Raw genomic sequence first — 8,323 nt, forward strand, 5'->3', positions numbered from 1 at the left:
GGGAAGGGGTGTGCTTTGCTGGCCCCCCCCCCCCTTTCCTCAGCAAGGTACCCTCCCCATGTCGAAGGCATGTGGCCTAGCATGGGTCAGAAGGGGGAGGTGAATGCATGCCCTTTTTCCTGGCCTACCAAGCGGCATGCCTGGATTAGGGTCTGGTATGAATTGCACCTTTTTGCTTTTGCCATGGGGTCCCCCTTTATTATCCATAGCACACCCTTGATTTTTGGAGGACCTCACAATGTTTTATTTATATATTTTGCCATTTGTGTTACATTTTGTGAAAAAGAATAGATTCTGCTTGGGATCCTGGAACCGTGTGATTTCAAAGTGAATTGGAAGGGTTTTGGAAGAGAGCTCTGTTCCTGGCTCCATCTTTTGGTAGTGACCAGCACTTGTTGACTGCACAGCTGTGCACAGCCCTTATGCTAAGGGCTTCAGGTGGGAAACACGAAAGGTCGCTGTCAAGGAGTTAACAGGACTCCACCCAGAAGCCAGAGTAGAGGGTGGTGTGTGCTGGAGACACACCATATACAGCCAGGGAGGCTGAGAGGACTGGTGAGGCTGGGAGAGCCAGAAGCCTGAGGATGGCCAGTGTAAGTGGGAGACAGCATTATAGTGAAGAATATTCTGCAGAGAAACAGACAAAGGATCGGTGGGTGGAAACAGCCAGATGGTCAGAGTAGAAGCTGGGAGGCTGAACTTGTGTTCATTTTGTTGGTTATGGGTTTAGATGAAGCATTATTGAAGAATGCTGAATTAAGTTTTACTTGTTTAAGAGAACATTACATTACAGAGAGAACATCTTGTGTATCATAGATAAGCAAGCATAGAGACTAACATTGCACTACAGCACCATCTACAGCTCAAAAGACATAATTACACAAGTAATACAATTATATATATATATATATGCCATTGCATTTCCAACACCACTTAACATATGCGTTTCTATATGGCGTTTCGTTTAGCTTCTCTCGAAGGAAACTGTAACGACCCTTTGGCAATGGCTTGGTGAGTGCATCCGCAGTCATTTCTTCTGATGAGCAATATTGCTTGTCGATAATAGCTTGCTCTTGAGTCTCCCTAAGCAGATGATACTTTACGTCGATGTGCTTAGTTCTAGGGTTGACCCTTTGTCAGGGACCAGAGCACCTCCATGTGGCACTCTGGCACTGGAACCAGATCCTGCAGTTCCAGTGCCAACCTGCAGGTGTCTCCAGGCAACCAGTAGCTGTCCGGTACCAGACCACTTCTGGGTGGTGATGTAGTGCCGGTGCTCACCTGCGGGTGTCTCTCAGAAATCAGTCACCACCTGGTGCTGGTCTGGGAAGGTATTTAGCCTTCCTTGCAGTGAAGACTGTGCCTCAGTATTGTTGCCATATCCCTACCTGTATCCTGTTTCCTGTTCCTGCCTTGAACCCTGACTCTGACCTGACACCTGACTCTTACCCCTGATCTGTGGCTCCCGGCTCTCCTCTTGTTGTCCGGCTCCCCAGGTTATACCTAGCCCTGTTATCTCCGGTGTGTTACTTTTCATTTGTATATAGTTAGGCTCTTATATGATATTTGCAGGTGTTGGTGGTGTTGCTTGTGGTTGTTTTGTTTTTGGTGTAGTTCACAGGAATTGTTTTGGTATCTGAAGTGTGGTCACATATTTGGTTCACCTGCATAGATACCTTCACGCGGTGTTGGGACACCGGTGCATGGTATCTTTTGGCTAGACCAACTTATGGTTCCTTCCTGCAGTCTGTGCAGTCTCTGGCCAAATCAGCATCCGCATATCCACCTAGTTTTGGATTTGACACTGCTGGCAGTCGTAGCTATGTCCCAATTATTCCTTTTAAGTATTCTATTACCCTCTTTGTGAGATGTTCCGCAGATTCACGGCACGGCTGGAACGCATCGGCCCGGGATGTCCGCCGCAGGCCTCCTTCCCCTTGTCAGGAAGTACTGTGCGTTCCACCCTGGAAAGCGGAAGCTCACCGCGGCCGCGTGACGTCATGGCCGCAGCCTATTTAAACCTCCTGGAAACGCTGTAGGGTGTTCGATCATAGGGATCATTGCCCAACTCACCCCGGAACCTCTGCAGGACCCTCGGTACCAAGCACAATCGGACCCCAAAGCTCCCCCAGCAGCCTACCTTCTCTGGGCTTCACCTGCTACAAACCACTCAGCAGAGCACCTGAACCGCAAGTATCTGTTTGATGGACTGTGTTCACTCCTGTTGGAGCCTGTACTCTGCCACCTAGTGGAGCCTCCTGAGTATTACCTCATATCATACCAACCCATGATAACTTATGCTGTTTAAGGGCATTGCTGCTGTTCTTCATATTATGCTATAACTGATATCCTAGGCTGGTTAAGTGAACTGCTGCTGCTGCTTAAACTGGAGACTGTCTTATCTTAATGGTTACCAAACCCTGAAGTGTTCAGCTTAAAGGAGTATGCCTTAAATACCCCTGGTGCAATTTCATCTTTTGTTTTGATTATTGTTTCGTGACCCATGTTGTCTAAATCCCAAACTCTCAGTTTGTGATTGAGAGAACCGCCTGGGATTATAGCCTGACAACCGCTTAAACAACTAGTTAGAACCGCAGCTGAGATCCACCATACCTCTCCCAAACCCGGTGCATGACACTTTTCTAGAGAGTATGCGACTTTTCTAGAGAGTATGCCCACTGCTGCCGCTGTGTGTGTTCTTGTCACAGTAGCAATGTATAGTAGCTTTCCGATTGCTCTGTGGATCATGTCATTGTTGGGTAGCAAGTTTTCTGCTTCATTGCTCTTTTAGTAGCCTGGTTCCATAGGTGTTTTTACTTCCTTTGCATGTGGAATTGTTCCAAAATGTCTACAACTTTCTGACTTTGGTTGAGAAGACAGTTTCCATCTTCTTCTCTCTCTATTTAAATACCCTGATAGTGACTGGTGTTTCCTAACTCTTTAATTTCAAAGTTTTGTTTTAGTTTGTGAATTATTTTACTATAGTCCTCTCCTTGTTCAAAACAGGTTATAATGTCATCAACATAAATTAGGATGCATGTCCATCTGTCTTCTTGATTTCTGGAATAAAGACAGGGATCTGCTTTGCTTCTTGTGAATCCCTCTTTACAAGTAGTTCATTCACTTTCTCATTCCACATTCTTGCAGATTCCGTAGATGCTCTTGTGGAGTTCACACACAAGGTTGTGTCCTTGCTCAAACCCTGGTGGTTGCTCCATGTAGAGATCTTCCTTAATGTCTCCATATAGGAAAGAGGTTTTAATGTCTAATGCTTCAATTGCATGCATTTCCCGGCTGCGATGCTAAGGAGTGTTCTGATGGCAAAGTGTTTTAGGATGGGAGCGAATGTTTCATCATAGTCTTCTCTACATTTCTTGGATGTATCTCTAATCTGTAAACCAAACACTAAAAATATTAGAATATCTTAAACACTAAAAATATTAAAATTATCTCATAGGTGCGTGATATCGTGCAAATAGCAAATAAATTGAAAAAACAATGAAAAAAAATCGGAAAAGCGAAAACATCAGTGGATCAAATACGTCAATCAAAAATGAATTGGTGTTGGTATTGAGTAACACACGTCTTTTGAAAAAATCAATCAATCAATCCGTGATGTGAGCTAACGAGAAAAGCTCAATAAAAATAAAATTAGAAACTCAGGGAGATTCCAATTATATCAAAGACTCTCAGAAGGAACTGGAAACCTTTCTACAAAAGAAAGATGCAGAGATTAAGAATAGGAAGCATAAGAAGTACATTAGAGACATGCTGGATTTTAAAAACAATAAAGTTTACAAATGGCAAAATCCCTCAGAGGAAATTACCAGTTGTAACACCAGTGAACAGGGTTCCACTATGGACCAGGAATTGTATACAAGAAAAGAAAAGCGGGGCTTTAAAAGTGTCCAAACCATACAATGCATATGGATATGGTATACAATTCTAATTGGGGGTGTGGTGCCCATCCCTAATGGTTCAATTTAATTCCTATGCTTTAAACTATGGACCAGGAAGAATTTGAAGATGATGGGGGTGCAGTTTTTGGATGGAAACCAACACATAAAAAACGTAAGAGGGAAAGACAGGGTAACCCTGTTTCGTCATCTAGGGATCAAGGTGATAACCAACAAACAAATAAACAGGGAACACAACACACCTGTTTCAAATTACCCACGTCCCATAGATTCCACCCCTTGTTGGAACAAGTGGATACTAATACAACAGGGGACTCTGAGTCCAACACTATTCCACAGAACAGAAGGCCGCCCAAACGGAATTTTTTAGCAAGTACATACAGAGCCCCCTCTTACAGGGGAACACCCTCAAGGGGTCACCCAGGAAAAATTTTTCCCAGGGGGAGGAGACCCTATTGGGGGAACGGGGACCCCTTAGGCTCGGAAGAGTATATGGGGAGACAAGGGGCCGATTGGGGGACCTTAAGGGGGAGAGGCTGGAGACAACCACCCATGGAAGGCTTCAGAAACCCAAGATTCAGAGGAGGGGGTGCAGAGGGGGGAGAAGGATCCAACTTCAGAAACAACAGAATGTGGTAGGGCAGGGCATCTTTAATCTGAGCTCTGCCTCCCTCACTCTAGCAGAGGAAAGGGTACTTAATTTGGGTCTCAAGTTTGCTCCAGTACATAACCTCAATAAATTTAACACATTCATTGATATTCAAAAATTTATCAGGAAGCTAAATATCAAAAAAATATTATGCTTCCACCTCAGTAAAGAGCCCCCAAATTAATACCACTACCCTAGAGAGGAAATATCTACACACCCCGCTAAAAAACCAATCAGTGTTTAACCCCAAGACTAACTCTAATCACTTCATTATATCTCTAATCTGGCCTTGTATTTGTGGATATTTCCTTCTGTATCAAGCTTCACCTTTAAAGTTAATTTGCTTCCTATTGGGGGGAAGCTCTGTGAGTGTACAGGTTTTTTTTTCTTGGAGTGATTTTATTAGTTCTTCTGCTGCCTTTGTCCATTAATTTGCTTCGCGTTTTGGTAATTTTTCTATGCCGTTCTATGTTGGTTTGAGTATGCTATGTGTCTTTGCAGTATATGACAGCTTACAGGGGGGTATTCCCTTTGTTGCTTGAGTAGATCTTCTAATTATAGGTTAGCAGAATTTATCATGGAACTCGACTTATCCATTGTCAGTTCTACCTCTTGTTCTGACTCCTGTGCAGCTTCACTTTGCTCAGCTTTCTTTGCTGGTTCAATGGGCGAATTCACTTCACAACTCCCGGGGATCATCAATTCTGGTGATGGGTTCTCATAAAATAAACTCTGCGGCTAATTGTAACTTTGTCAGTCTTTGGTTGGAGGATTCTATTTCCCTTACTGTGTTCACTATAGCCCACCAGGATACCTTCAATTGCTGTGTTCTCTAACTTGGATTGCTTCTCGTTTGGAATATGTACGTAAGTTTTACATGCACTCTAATGTGGCCTAGGCTAGGCTTCGATCCATGCCACATTTCAAATGGGGTGCATTTAATGGCTTTTGGTGGTAGCCTGTTCTGTAGATATGTTGCAGTCATGACAGTTTCTCCCCAGTACTTCTCAGGTAGGTTGGCATCTGACAGCATGCATCTGGCCATTTCTATAAGAGTGTGATTCTTCCATTCTGCTACACCGTTTTGTTCAGGATTGTACGGTGTGGTGATCTGGTGTACTATACATTGTTTCTTCAGGTATGATTCCACTTCCTTACTGATGTATTCCCCTCTGTTGTCGATCATATAATTACAGGTTTCCGTTTGAATTTGTTGCTGGACATGGATGCAAACTCTTGAAGTTTTTCTGATGTTTTATTCTTGTGCTTCATCAGATAAGTTGTTCGGTACCTGGAATAATCATCAATGAAAGTCAGATATCTGTTCCCACATGATGTGTGAGTTTTCATTGGTCTGTACACATCACTGTGAATGACCTCCAGTGGGTGGGTGGTCCTTCTCTGAGTGGCCTGTGGAAGTGGAGTATGTGTGGCCTTGTCATACGGCTTCCTCTGAACTGCGTCCACGCTGAGTTCATGATGTAACATTCATTTATAGAGCTCTTAGATATTAAATAGCGGTTTGATCACTAGGTGTCACTCTTTAGGTGCATATACAGTATATTCACCCTCCAACAGGTGTGAAATGAAAGATAGTTTCAAAATAATCAATCCAAGGTATCATCCTCTATCTAAAGGTGTATAAATAAGCATAAAGTTCCCTTGAATAGTGCTCATTGTTTAATAAAGTATTATACAATTATACACCTCCTAATTATTACTAAGAAAACAGTTAAGATCAAATTCTACATTTAAACCCCCAGGTCTAAGGGTATTCAGAGTGAAGATCCACCTAGATTCATTTATAGAGATGGATCTACTCATATTAGTACCCCTCCATTGTCTGTTAACCCTATCAATGCCAATACTTTTAAGTTTAGAGGGATCTTTTTTATGAAAAAGTTTAAAATGCTTATATACATTATGATTGATGTCACACCTTTAATGTTGTTGATATGCTCTGCCGTTCTCACTTTCATGGGTCTTCTTGTCCTACCCACATACTGGAGGCCACAAGGGTACTCTAGTAGGTAGGTCACATATCTTGTGTCGCATGTAATTAGTTATTTAATCTCATATATTTTCTTACTATTGCTGCACCTAAAACTTTCCATTTTCTTCCTATTGCCTGTAACCCTGCAACTTAGGCATCTCTTACAGGGAAAGAAACCCACACCCCCAAAAAATGTAAAGCCTGTTTTAGGGGGTAAAGCCTTTCTATCAATCCCAAATACATCAGATTATACCTTAGAAATCTCCTTCCTATTGTACCCTTTTTCTATAAACATCTGTTGGATATTTTGTGATTGTATTTTAAAGATATCTTCCATGGTACAATTCCTTCTAACTAGGATTAATTGCCCTTTGGGGATGTTCCTCAGCCATCTGGGAATGTAATGGCAGCTTTCTAGGGGTATATATCCATTCTTGTCTGTTGCTTTAAAAAAAAGTGCTAGTACATATCCTCCCATTGTCTAAGAATATGTGTGAATCCAAAAAAATCAATCCTAGTTGTTCCTGTCTTCTTACTAAAAGTAATGCCATAACTATTATTATCTACTTCCATTAGGACATTATACAAAGAGCCCTTACAGGTGTCCCAAATAAGGAGCACATCATCTATGAAATCCTTCCACATCACAAGGCCCTCCCATCTTTTCCCATAAACAGCTTCCTCCTCCCACCTTGCCATGAAAAGATTAGCCAGACTTGGAGCAAATTTGGCTCCCATGGCTACTCCCTTAGTTTGCAGGAAGCAATCCCCTTTATACCAGAAATAATTCTTCTTCTTGGCAAAGTCCGTAATCTGTGTAATAAACTCTATCTGTTCCACATTCAAGTCACTGAATCTGGTTAGGGCCCAATCAATGGCTTGTAAGCCCAAATCATGCCGGATCTTTGTGTAAAGGGAATTAACATCAATAGTGACAAAACATAAATCCTGAGATATTGAAATTTGTTCCAGTAGATTAAGAACATGCTTACTTTCCCTGATGTACGATCTAGTCTGAGTTACTAATGGCTGAAGGAAATTATCCATGTATTCCCCAATACTAGCTAGTAGTGAGTCAACCCCACTTACTTTAGATCTCCCTGGGGGTGCCTGTATGTTTTTATGAACTTCAGGTAAAAAATATATCACAGGGTATTTAGGATTGGAAGGAACGAAAAATTATAATTCTTTCTTGTTAAGTATCCCTTTTCCATATCCATTTCTTACCAAATTCTTAAGTTCCCTTTTGAACTTCATCAAAGGGTTCCCCTTAGGTTTAGTATAAGTATCTTCTTCATTGACAATATTGTTCATTTCAGCTTCATAATAACTCTTGCCCAGCACTACCACCCCACCACCTTTATCCGCAGGGCGAATTACTACACTCTTATTTTTTCCAAGGATTTAACTCCTTTATTAATAAATGTCCTATCTTTAATATCTTTAAGTTGTAAATGTCATAAGTCCTCCTCTACCATACTCTTAACCCCTTCGTGACTGACGACGTACAGTGTACGTCGCCAGCATCGGGGCTGTTTAAACAGACTCCCGGCGACTTTTGCCACCGGGACTCTGTTTAAACTTGTAGAGCCGACTGTCGGCTTTACAACAGAAGTGATCCTGGCGACTTACCTGTCGCCAGATCGCTTCTGCGTCCCGAAGAAGGGGCCGCCCCCCCCCGCCGATCCATATGGTGATTAGAGCTCAATTTTGGGTTAAAGGTAGTTATTCTTTAATCCTGTGTGTTTCAAATTCATGGTAATT

Source organism: Nanorana parkeri, unplaced genomic scaffold (genome assembly GCF_000935625.1).
Source record: "Nanorana parkeri isolate BGI_ZX_2015 unplaced genomic scaffold, ASM93562v1 scaffold1262, whole genome shotgun sequence".
Classification (NCBI taxonomy): Eukaryota; Metazoa; Chordata; class Amphibia; order Anura; family Dicroglossidae; genus Nanorana; species Nanorana parkeri.